Source organism: Pongo abelii, chromosome 1 (assembly GCF_028885655.2).
Source record: "Pongo abelii isolate AG06213 chromosome 1, NHGRI_mPonAbe1-v2.0_pri, whole genome shotgun sequence".
Taxonomy (NCBI): Eukaryota; Metazoa; Chordata; class Mammalia; order Primates; family Hominidae; genus Pongo; species Pongo abelii.
The window spans coordinates 221248915-221262145 of record NC_071985.2 but is presented as its reverse complement, the minus strand read 5'-3'; positions in this window follow the sequence as shown (position 1 = coordinate 221262145).

Below are 13231 nucleotides of genomic sequence, written 5' to 3'. Positions count from 1 at the left end.
ATGAGCCACCACACATGGCTCTATTTTATTATAACATACATTTCTAGGCTGGGTGTGGTGGTTCACACCTGTAATCCCAGCACTTTGGGAGGCTGAGGTGGGTGAATCACGAGGTCAAGAGATGAAGACCACCCTGGCCAACATGGGGAAAACCCGTCTCTACTAAAAATACAAAAATTAGCTGGGCATGGTGTCACATGCCTGTAATTCCAGCTACTCAGGAGGCTGAGGCAGGAGAATCGCTTGAACCTGGGGGGCGGAGATTGCAGTGAGCCGAGATCCTGCTGCTGCCCTGCAGCCTGGGCAAAGAGGGAGACTCTCTCCCAAAAAAAAAAAAATAGATATAATTCTATAGGCCAAGCAACGTGGCTCACGCCTGTAATTCCAGCACTTTGGGAGGCCAATTTTGGTGGATTGCTTGAGCCAAGGAGTTCTAGCCTGGGCAACAAGGCAAAATCCTGTCTCTACTTAAAAAGGAAAAAAGATATATTTCTGTAGCTATGGCCTGTAGGCTGGCCATGCCTCAGGCTCGAAAGTGCAGCTTTCAGAAAAGATCCTTCACTGGTACTTCAAGGGAGGAAGTGATGAGGCACGAATTTATGCTGAGTGGGTTGGCCAAGTATACACACTCAACAGGTCATGAAATGGGCTATGGGTATTCATGAAGGGGGCCTAACATGCATACTGAATAAACATACACGTGGCTTATGTCCCATGTTCACTTTGGGGTGGAGACTCCACATTTCTTTTTCTTTTTCTTTTTTGAGACAAAGTCTTGCTCTGTCACCCAGGCTAGACTGCAATGGCACCGTATCGGCTCACTGCATCCTCCACCTCCTGGGTTCAAGTGATTCTCCTGCCTCAGTGAAGTAGCTGAGACTACAGGTATGTGCCACCACACCTGGCTACTTTTTGTATTTTTAGTAGAGATAAGGTTTCACTATGTTGGCCAGGCTGGTCTGGAATGCCTGACCTCAGGTGATCTGCCCGCCTCGGTCTCCCACAATGTTCCAAAGTGCTGAGATTACAGGCATGAGCCACCACACTGCGCCGAGACTTAACATTTCAATGCATTACAGCTGGACCCCCTATATCAAAGGGTACATCATGGACACGAAGACACTCATGTGCTAAGTCTCTTTCAAGTGGCCAGAACCAGTCAATGCTTAGAGGTCTCTCATCAGCAGAAAGTTACTGGAATCAATCTCTTGTCCAATCAAAGCTGGAGTCATGGCTTGTGGAGCAAGGGGTCAGCTAGTCAGAATCTGGGATGGATGAGCTGCAATCATTTCAATATTGCTTATCTTAGGGCCAGTGCTTGTTCAGCTGCTAGAGAAAGAGAAAAATCCTGTGGCAGTTAGAATATAGTTCATTCAGCTGGGCACAGTGGCTCTTGCTGTAATCCTAGCACTTTGGGAGGCCAAGGTGGGTGGATAACGAGGTCAGCAGGTGAAGACCAGCCTGGCCAACATGGTGAAAGCCTGTCTCTACTAAAAATACAAAAAAACTAGCTGGGTGTGGTGGTGTGCACCTGTAATCCCAGCTACTTGGGAGGCTGAGGCAGGAGAATTGCTTGAACCTGGGAGGCAGAGGTTGCAGTGAGCCAAGATCATGCCACTGCCCTTCAGCCTGGGCTAGAAAGAGAGATGCCTCCTCAAAAAAAAAAAAAAAAAATAGTGGCTTCCGCGTGGTTGATGGGCTTCCCTTAGCCTCGTGAACCAGGATTGGTCCATGGGGTGATGCTAGGCCCTCACCTGATGCCCATTCCTGTTCTGGAAAAAGCAGTCGATTCACGCCAGTCTGCTACTCTAGTCAGCATTAGGAAAACGTTGCCGGCCAGGCACGGTAACATGAGACCCTTCTTAAAGCACCTGCTGGGCATCAGGGAGATCCTGTTTAGGCTCTGAAAGACTTATTGGGTTTGTGACTTTAAAAAAAGTCTGCTCTGAACACCTCACACGGCCGGGTACTCTTCTGAGACAAAACTTCCAGAGGAATGATCAGAGAGCAGCATTCGCAGATCATGATAATCCACGTTTCTGCAGACACCGCTGCTGATACCCAGGTAAACAGGGTCTGGAGTGGACCTCTAGCAAACTCCAACAGACCTGCAGCTAGGGTCCTGTCTGTTAGAAGGAAAACTAACAAAAAGAAGGGACATCCACACCAAAAACCCATCTGTACAACACCATCATCAAAGACCAAAAGTAGATAAAACCACAAAGATGGGGAAAAAACAGAGCAGAAAAACTGGAAACTCTAAAAAGCAGAGTGCCTCTCCTCCTCCAAAGGAACGCAGTTCCTCACCAGCAATGGAACAAAGCTGGACGGAGAATGACTTTGACAAGTTGAGAGAAGAAGGCTTCAGACGGTCAAACTACTCCAAGCTACAGGAGGAAATTCAAACCAAAGGCAAAGAAGTTGAAAACTTTGAAAAAACTTTAGACGAATTTATAACTAGAATAACCAATACAGAGAAGTGCTTAAAGGAGTTGATGGAGCTGAAAGCCAAGGCTCGAGAACTACGTGAAGAATGCAGAAGCCTCAGGAGCCGATGCGACCAATTGGAAGAAAGGGTATCAGTGATGGAAGATGAAATGAATGAAATGAAGTGAGAAGGGAAGTTTAGAGAAAAAAGAATAAAAAGAAAAGAACAAAGCCTCCAAGAAATATAGGACTGTGTGAAAAGACCAAATCTACATCTGATTGGTGTACCTGAAAGTTACAGGGAGAATGGAACCAAGCTGGAAAACACTCTGCAGGATATTATCCAGGAGAACTTCCCCAATCTAGCAAGGCAGGCCAACATTCAGATTCAGGAAATACAGAGAACACCACAGAGATATTCCTTGAGAAGAGCAACTCCATGACACATAATTGTCAGATTCACCAAAGTTGAAATGAAGGAAAAAATGTTAAGGGCAGCCAGAGAGAAAGGTCAGATTACCCACAAAGGGAAGCCCATCAGACTAACAGCTGATCTCTTGGCAGAAACTCTGCAAGCCAGAAGAGAGTGGGGGCCAATATTCAACATTCTTAAAGAAAAGAATTTTCAACCCAGAATTTCATATCCAGCCAAACTAAGCTTCATAAGTGAAGGAGAAATAAAATACTTTACAGACAAGCAAATGCTGAGAGATTTTGTCACCACCAGTCCTGCCCTACAAGAGCTCCTGAAGGAAGCACTAAACACAGAAAGGCACAACTGGTACCAGCTGCTTCAAAAACACGCCAAATTGTAAAGATCATCAATGCTAGGAAGAAACTGCATCAGCTAAAGAGCAAAATAACCAGCTAACATCATAATGACAGGATCAAATTCACACATAACAATATTAACCTTAAATGTAAGTTGACTAAATGATCCAATTAAAAGACACAGACTGGCAAATTGGATAAAGAGTCAAGACCCATCAGTGTGCTGTATTCAGGAAACCCATCTCACATGCAGAGACACACATAGTCTCAAAATAAAGGGATGGAGGAAGATCTACGAAGCAAATGGAAAACAAAAAAAAGGCAGGGGTTGCAATCCTAGTCTCATATAAAAGACTTTAAACCAACAAAGATCAAAAGAGACAGAGAAGGCCATTACATAATGGTAAAGGGATCAAGTCAACAAGAAGAGCTAACTATCCTAAATATACATGCACCCAATACAGGAGCACCCAGATTCATAAAGTAAGTCCTTAGAGACCTACAAAGAGACTTAGACTCCCACACAATAATAATGGGAGACTTTAACACCCCACTGTCAACATTAGACAGATCAATGAGACAGAAAGTTAAAAAGGATATCCAGGAATTGAACTCAGCTCTGCACCAAGCGGACCTAATATACATCTACAGAACTCTCCATCCAAAATCAACAGAATATACATTCTTCTCAGCACCACACTTATTCCAAAAACTGACCACATAGTTGGAAGTAAAGCACTCCTCAGCAAATGTAAAAGAACAGAAATTATAACAAACTCTCAGAAAATAGTGCAATCAAACTAGAACTCAGGATTAAGAAACTCACTCAATGTGTGATGTTCCCTTTCCTGTGTCCATGTGTTCTCATTGTTCAATTCCCACCTATGAGTGACAACAAGCAGTGTTTGGTTTTTAGTACTTTTGATAGTTTGCTGAGAATGATGGTTTCCAGCTTCATCCATGTCCCTACAAAGGACATGAACTCATCAGTTTTTATGGCTTCATACGATCGCATTAGGAGATATACCTAATGCTAAATGATGAGTTAATGGGTGGAGCACACCAACATGGCACATGTATACATATGTAACAAACCTGCACGTTGTGCACATGTACCCTAAAACTTAAAGTATAATAACAACAAAAAAAAAGAAACTCACTGAAAACCACTCAATGACATAGAAACTGAACAACCTGCTCCTGAATGACTACTGGGTACATAACAAAATGAAGGCAGAAATAAAGACGTTCTTTGAAACCAATGAGAACAAAGACACAACATACCAGAATCTCTGGGACACATTCAAAGCAGTGTGTAGAGGGAAATTTATAGCACTAAATGCCCACAAGAGAAAGCAGGAAAGATCTAAAATTGACAACCCAACATCACAATTAAAAGAACTAGAGAAGTAAGAGCAAACACATTCAAAAGCTAGCAGAAAGCAAGAAATAACTAAGATCAGAGCAGACCTGAAGGAAATAGAGACACAAAAAACCCTTCAAAAAATTAATGAATCCAGGAGCTGATTTTTTGAAAAGATCAACAAAATTGATAGACTGCTAGCAAGACAAATAAAGAAGAAAAGAGAGAAGAATCAAAAAGATGCAATAAAAAATGATACAGGGGATATCACCACTGATCCCACAGAAATACAAACTACCATCAGAGAATACTATAAACACCTCTATGCAAATAAACTAGAAAATCTAGAAGAAAAGGATAAATTCCTCGACACATATGCCCTCCACAGAATAAACCAGGAAGAAGTTGAATCTCTGAATAGACCAATAACAGGCTCTGAAATTGAGGCAATAATTAATAGCTTACCAACCAAAAAAAGTCGAGGACCAGATGGATTCACAGTCGAATTCTACCAGAGGTACAAGGAGGAGCTGATACCATTCCTTCTGAAACCATTCCAATCAATAGAAAAAGAGGGAATCCTCCGTAACTCATTTTATGAGGCCAGCATCATCCTGATACCAAAGACTGGCAGAGACACAACAAAAAAAGAGAATTTTACACCAATATCCCTGATGAACATAGTTGCAAAAATCCTCAATAAAATACTGGCAAACTGAATCCAGCAGCCCATCAAAAAGCTTATCCACCATGATCAAGTGGGCTTCATCTCTGGGATGCAAGGCTGGTGCAACATATGCAAATCAATAAACATAATCCAGCATATGAACAGATCCAATGACACAAACTATATGGTTATCTCAATAGATGCAGAAAAGGCCTTTAACAAAATTCAACAACCTTCATGCTAAAAACTCTCAATCAGTTAGGTATTGATGGGACGTATCTCAAAACAATAAGAGCCATCTATGACAAACCCACAGCGAATATCATACTGAATGTGCAAAAACTGGAAGCATTCCCTTTGAAAACTGGCAAAAGAAAGGGACGCCTTCTCTCACCACTCCTATTCAACATAGTGTTGGAAGTTCTGGCCAGGGCAATCAGGCAGGAGAAGGAAATAAAGGATATTCAATTAGGAAAAGAAGAAGTCAAACTGTCCCTGTTTGCAGATGACATGATTGTATATCTAGAAAATCCCATCATCCACTGGTCACCTGGGTTTTGTGCTACCTAACATGGTAGATCATATGCCCATTCGGGTGGAAGACAGGAACTACTGATGGTGTAATTTATCTCAAGGTTAAGGTCAAGGATTCACTGAAAGAAATCAGGCCTAAATTACAAAGTGAGGTGGGGGCTTGGCTGGACATGACTGAGTGTTTTAATGGGACCCTGGGAGGGAAGCAAGACAACATAAAACATGGCAGGTATTTTGAGGGCATCTAGACAAAAGGATTGAAAGACTTCCATCTAGATTGAGTTTAAAAATTAAAAAAAAAATTACAAAAGAGATAATGCAGACTCTTTAAGCGTCACAGTGTCTTTGAGGGCAGAGATGGCAGATACAGTCTTGGCTCCTACTTGAAGATGAAGCATCATTACTCACAAACATGATGGGCTTCCCTCAGAATACCAGCTTGGGAAGAGTGAATCTGCGTGTGTGAGCTGGGGCAGAGCCCAGAGAGAAGCAGTGTGGTCAGACCTAAGGAGGGAGACTTTTCAATCTGGAAGCGTGAATGGTGGAAGCTGTGTATCTGCAGAATTCGAGAGAGAAATGAACCCCTTGGGGGAATCCTGCACCCTCCTCAGGACCCCAGCGAGAATCCTGCAGTTTGGGGGGTCTTTCTACCATGTTCTGGTTGCCTGTGCTTCTGAAGGTGCTCCTCTGCTATCCAGGTCAGAGCAGCCTTTAGAGTCCATCTGAAGGGATGGCCTGACCTCAATTCCACTCATTGAATTTCTACTGGGATTCCAAAGCTTCTCCAGGCTTTTCATCAGAGTCTCTAAAATAAGTCTGAACTTCCGTTTTCCTCCCCCAGCCTGAGCTTTCAGAGAAGCTGAGTCTTCTGCTTCCTGGAAATGTCAGCCGATCTCTCCTGAACCCAGGAGTATGGCCACAAACAATGCTAAGAGACACTCTCCCTGGAATCAGCAGTGACTAATAAATTCTCCCCAAACTGTGCTGAGCTGTTTTGGTGCCCACAGCAAGGCATAAAGCAGGGAGCTCCTCAACTGCTGCTCTGGACCTAAAGAGGCAGCTGGGACCAATGGAGGGGAAACTTGTCTACATTGCACAGGAAGAGCTGACTACTCTGGTTCTCCTAGAAGTGCCAGGCTGTTGGCAGAGCCTGGGACAGGTCCCAGTGTGGGGGCCATCCCTTCCCAGGCTCCGATGGCACAGCCTTAGAGCTGACGAGGCTGCACCTGGAATGCAGTGAGTCTGTTTCTGAGTCAGCGCTTTTCCTGTGGTGTTTGCCGTCTGTGCATTTCTAACAGTCAAAAATCTCTGGTCAGGCCCTGCTGGCCTCCTCTAGTCCTCAAGAGGGTTTCATTCCAGATCACATTTATAACTATCTTCCCCAAGACTAGGGGCTGCCCCTCTTTTTTCCTCCAATAAAGATATGAGGAGATGGTCACTCTGAGAGCAGACAGTGGATGTTGAGGGAGGTGCCTGTAGCAGCCTGGGGTCGGGGAGATCTGGGAACTCGCTACCACTGGATGGAGCCAGGGGGACTCCAGAAAGGGAGTGGCCCAGAGGAGCTGATGGGGGCCAGAGTAAATGAGGAGGAGAGAGATGGCAGCAGCACTGGGGACCGGGTTCTCTGGCTTTCACAGAGCCACATCCCTGATAAACTGGGAACTTGGATCTGAGACCCTGAAAGGACAGGGGCCTGGATGTAGGGCTGTGAGTTTCCAAGGCCCTTTGATTTTGCCGTGGTCTACATGAGGTTCCATTGGCTGCCCCACCCAACCCCAGGGGCAGAAAGTCACTGTAGCAGGGAGACCTGGGGAGAGAGCATCAGTGGCAAGCATCCACCCTGGATGCAAAGACAAGGGACAGGTCAGAGGGAGGAAGGTGTGAGGCCAGGGGAAGGGAGGCACTTTGGATATGGTGCAGTTCTGTTTCTGCATTTGTCACAGCCTCACAGGACTGTGAGGACTGAACTTTGCAGAAGGGAATGAGAGAGAATGGGATCTGGACTGGAGTCCCTGTCATCTAAGTGACTCCCTATCTACTCCTGCAAACCAGATGAAGGTCTTGCTAGATGTAAGTCAAACCCGGGCCTATCAGGCTAACTGGCACTTTCTGGTGGATCCGGAAGAAGCACAGGCCCTGTTTGCAGATGACACGATTGTATATCTAGAAAACCCCATTGTCTCAGCCCAAAATCTCCTTAAGCTGATAAGCAACTTCTGTAAAGTCTCAGGATACAAAATCAATGTACAAAAATCACAAGCATTCTTATACACCAATAACAGACAAACAGAGAGCCAAATCAGGAGTGAACTCCCATTCACAATTGCTTCAAAGAGAATAAAATACTTTAGGAATCCAACTTACAAGGGACGTGAAGGACCTCTTCAAGGAGAACTATAAACCACTGCTCAGTGAAATAAAAGAGGATACAAACAAATGGAAGAACATTCCATGCTCATGGGTAGGAAGAATCAATATCGTGAAAATGGCCATACTGCCCAAGGTAATTTATAGATTCAATGCCATCCCCATCAAGCTACCAATGACTTTCTTCACAGAATTGGAAAAAACTACTTGAAAGTTCATATGGAAACAAAAAAGAGCCCACATCACCAAGTCAATCCTACAAAAGAACAAAGCTGGAGACATCACGCTACCTGACTTCAAACTATACTACAAGGCTACAGTAACCAAAACAGCATGGTACTGGTACCAAAACAGAGATATAGATCAATGGAACAGAACAGAGCCGTCAGAAATAATGTCACATATCTACAACTATCTGATCTTTGACAAACCTGAGAAAAACAAGAAATGGGGAAAGGATTCCCTATTTAATAAATGGTGCTGGGAAAACTGGCTAGCCATATGTAGAAAGCTGAAACTGGATCCCTTCCTTACACCTTATACAAAAATCAATTCAAGATGGATTAAAGACTTAAATGTTGGACCTAAAACCATAAAAACCCTAGAAGAAAACCTAGGCATTACCATTCAGGACATAGGCATGGGCAAGGACTTCATGTCTAAAACACCAAAAGCAATGGCAACAAAAGCCAAAATTGACAAATGGGATCTAATTAAACTAAAGAGCTTCTGCACAGCAAAAGCAACTACCATCAGAGTGAACAGAAAACCATCTTAATCTATATGAGGCCAGCTCTGTCCTGGAGGGTTGTGACTTTCTAAGTGCTCACACCACACACACATATATGTACACACCATGAAGTCATTGCAGAGATGCTCTCTGGGCCTGGGGTTCTCTCACAGAACCTAGTTGATAAAAGCCTCCCTTCTACTCACCTAGGACCTAGAGACATCAGCCATCCCCTGCCCGTTTCACCCAGCGTTTTTCCTCAAGTGGAAACCATCTCAGAACGCAGATAAATGAACACAGCCTCTAACTCATGGGCTTAGGGGGAACAGAGAGAATGAGAAGACCAGGGTTGAAAGTTGCATGTTGTGAAGTGGCACAGGCAGATGAGGCTGCAGAGGTGCAGCCAGAGGCAGGGGTGGCCCAGGAGTCATTGACAGTTTTGGACTAGTGTGGTGAGGCCACCTGAGGCCTGTTTTCCAGTTCCCCACTATGGCCAGGAGGACTCTGATCCCTGAGAGAGGTAACCAGGAGGCAGGGACAACCATAAGTCGAACACTGCAATGCCCAGGCAGGAGGTCTTGGCATCACCTGGAGTGGCTGCAGACAGCCTGGGGACATCCTGGAGGTAGAGTCAATGTGACTTGCTCTTATGGTTTCTGGAGTGGGTGTGAGGCCTGAGGAAAAGCGATGGGTTGACGGCACCTCCTAGAGCTTGGTCTTGACTCAGCGAAGTTGGGAAGAGTAAGTGAAGAGCCAGCATGAAGGCAACGACTCAAGGTCTTTGCAGGACATTTAAATTCAAGGCATTTATGTTATTGAGAGAAAAAAACCCAAGAATGATATAACACTCATGAAATAACCCTGTTCAATACAGTTGTAAAGGTGTACACAATTTATTCATTCTTAGGACTCACATGATAGCTGTTCCCAGATGCTTCTCATGGACTATATATCCTGCTGGTGTAGGTGGGAGTGAGGTGAGAGCCAGGATTCTAATCCCAGCAGTTTTCAAATCCCAGACCTTCAACTAAGGTCAACCTCAGATCTGGAAGAGAAAAGAGGTGCCATTTCTTTTCTAATTCCATCAGGATCATTCTGGGTCTGACCACAGGGCACGCTGCACTGTTCTCCCATGTCAGAGGAGAGGGTGGGATCCCAAAAGCCAAATGTGTCCAGATATGTGTTGGCATAATGTTTTAAAAAATAGAGCTTCAGTTAGAAAGGAGGAGTAAGTTGGATATCTATAGCATAGTAAGGTGACTCTAGTTAGTAATAATATATTGTATAATTGAAAATGCTGAGACAGTAAATTTTAAATGTCTTCCCATAAAAAAAAGTAAAAATGTGAAGTAGTAAGAATGCCAATTAGCTTGATTTCACTATTCTGCATTGTAGAGAATGAATATATCAAAACATCATACTGTACCTCATGAACAGTTACAATTTTTATTAATAAAATGTTTATAAAACAGAAGAAAAAAACTTTATGGGCATGACATAGGAATAGCAGTGATTGGTCTCAGGAAGATGGAAAACCGCAAACAAAGATAAAATAAGAACTCAGCAAAGGATCACAAGGTAAAACAAAACTCAATATCGGAGCCAGAAAACGGCAAAAGTCCCGGTCAGAGAGGCTTGTCCAACATTCTTCCAGAGAAACCCAGAGAAGAAAGAAACGGGTGGTAATTTCCAGTTTCTGAAATCCTCTCCTTTCCTGAAATATCTAATGACTCGTCTACCTGCTAATTAAAGAAAAACCCTGTCAATATTAGACAGACGGATGAGACAGAAAATTAACAATGATATTCAGGACTTGAACACAGCACTGGACCAAAAAGACCTAGGAGACATCTACAGAACTCTCCACCCCAAATCAACAGAATATACATTCTTCTCAACACCACATCACACTTATTCTAAAATTGACCACATAATTGGAAGTAAAACGCTCCTCAGCAAATGTGAAAGAATGGAAACCATAACAAAGAGTATCTCAGACCAAAGTGCAATCAAATTAGTACTGAGGATTAAGAAACTTACTCAAAACTGCAAAACTACATGAAAACGGAACAACCTGATTCTGAATGACACCTCGGCAAATAACAAAATTAAGGCAGAAATAAATAAGTTCTTTGAAAACAATGAGAACAAAGACACAATGTACCAGAATCTCTGGGACACAGCTAAAGCTGTGTTTAGAGGGAAATTTATAGCATTAAATGCCCACAGGATAAAGGGGGAAAGACCTAAAACTGACACCCTAATATCACAATTAAAAGAACTAGAGAAGCAAGAGCAAAGAAATTCAGAAGCTAGCAGAAGACAAGAAATAACTAAGATTGGAGCACAACTGAAAGAGACAGAGACACAAAAAACCCTTCAAAAAATCAATGAATCCAGGAGCTGGCTTTTAGGAAAGATTAACACAATAGACCACTAGCCAGATCAATTAGGAAGAAAAGAGAGAAGAATCAAATAGACACAATAAAAAATGGTAAAGGGGATATCACCACTGATCCCAGAGAAATACAAACTACCATCTGAGAATCTAAAACCACCCCTATGCAAATAAGTTAGAAAATCTAGAAGAAATGGATAAATTCCTGGACACATAAACCCTTGCAAGACTAAACCAGGAAGAAGTCAAATCCCTGAATAGACCAATAACAAGTTCTGAAATTGAGGTGATAATTAATAGCCTACCAACCAAAGTCCAGGACCAGATGAATTCACAGCCAAATTCTACCATACCTCTGAAACTATTCCAAACAATAGAAAAAGAGGGTCTCCTCCCTAACTCATTTTTATGAGGCCAGCATCATCCTGATACCAAAACCTGGCAGAGACACAACAACAAAAAAAAGGAAATTTCAGGCCAATATCCCTGATGAACATCGATGCAAAAATCCTCAATAAAATACAAGCAAAGTGAATCCAGCAGCACACCAAAAAGCTTATCCACCATGATCAAGTCGGCTTCATCCCTGGCATGCAAGGCTGGTTCCACATACGCAAATCAATAAATGTAATCCATCACATAAACAGAACCAATGACAAAAACCACATGATTATTTCAATATGTGCAGAAAAGGCCTTCAATGAAATTCAACACCCTTTCAGGATAAAAACTCTAGATAAACTAGGTATTGATGGAATGTATCTAAAAATAATAAGAGCCATTTATGACAAAGCCACACCCAATATCATACTGAATTGGCAAAAACTGGAAGCATTCCGTTTGAAAACTGGCACAATGCATGGATGCCCTCTCTCATCACTCCTATTCAACATATTATTGGAAATTCTGGCCAGGGCAATCAGGCAAGAGAAATAAATAAACAGTATTCAAATAGGAAGAGAGGAAGTCAAATTGTCTCTGTTTGCAGATGACATGATTGTATATTTAGAAAACCCCATCATCTCAGCCCAAAATCTCCTAAAGCTGATAAGCAACTTCAACAATGTCTGAGGATACAAAATCAATGTGCAAAAATCACAGGCATTCCTATACACCAAAAATAGACAAATGGAGAGTGAATCATGAGTGAATTCCCATTCACAATTGCTGAAATAAAATAAAATACTTAGGAATACAACTTACAAGGGATGTGAAGGATCTCTTCAAGGAGAACTACAAACCACTGCTCAAGGAAATAAGGGAAGACACAAACAAATGGAAAAACATTCCATGCTCATGGGTCTGAAGAATCAATATCATGAAAATGGCCACACTGCCCAAAGTAATTTATAGATTCAATGCTATCCCCATCAAGCTATAATTGAGTTTCTTCACAGAATTAGAAAAAACTACTTTAAAGTTCATATGGAAGCAAAAAAGAACCTGTATACACAACACAATCCTAAGCAAAAAGAAGAAAGCTGGCGGCATCACGCTACCTGACTTCAAACTATACTACAAGGCTACAGTAACCAAAACAACATGGTACAGTTATCAAAACAGATATGTAGACCAATGGAACAGAACAGAGGCCTCAGAAACAGTGCCACACATCTACAACCATCTGATCCTTGAAAAACCTGACAAAAACAACCAATGGGGAAAGCATTCCCTATTTAATAAATGGTGTTGGGAAAACTGGCTAGCCATATGCAGAAAACTGAAACTGAACCCCTTCCTTTCACCTTATACAAAAATTAACTCAAGATGGATTAAAGACTTAAGTGTAAGACATAAAACCATACAAACCCTAGAAGAAAACCTAGGCAACACCATTCAGGACATAGGTATGGGGCAAAGACTTCATGGCTAAAACAACAAAAGCAATGGCAACAAAAGCCAAAATTGACAAATGGGATCTAATTAAAATAAAGAGCTTTTGCCCAGCAAAGGAAACTATCATCAGAGTCAATA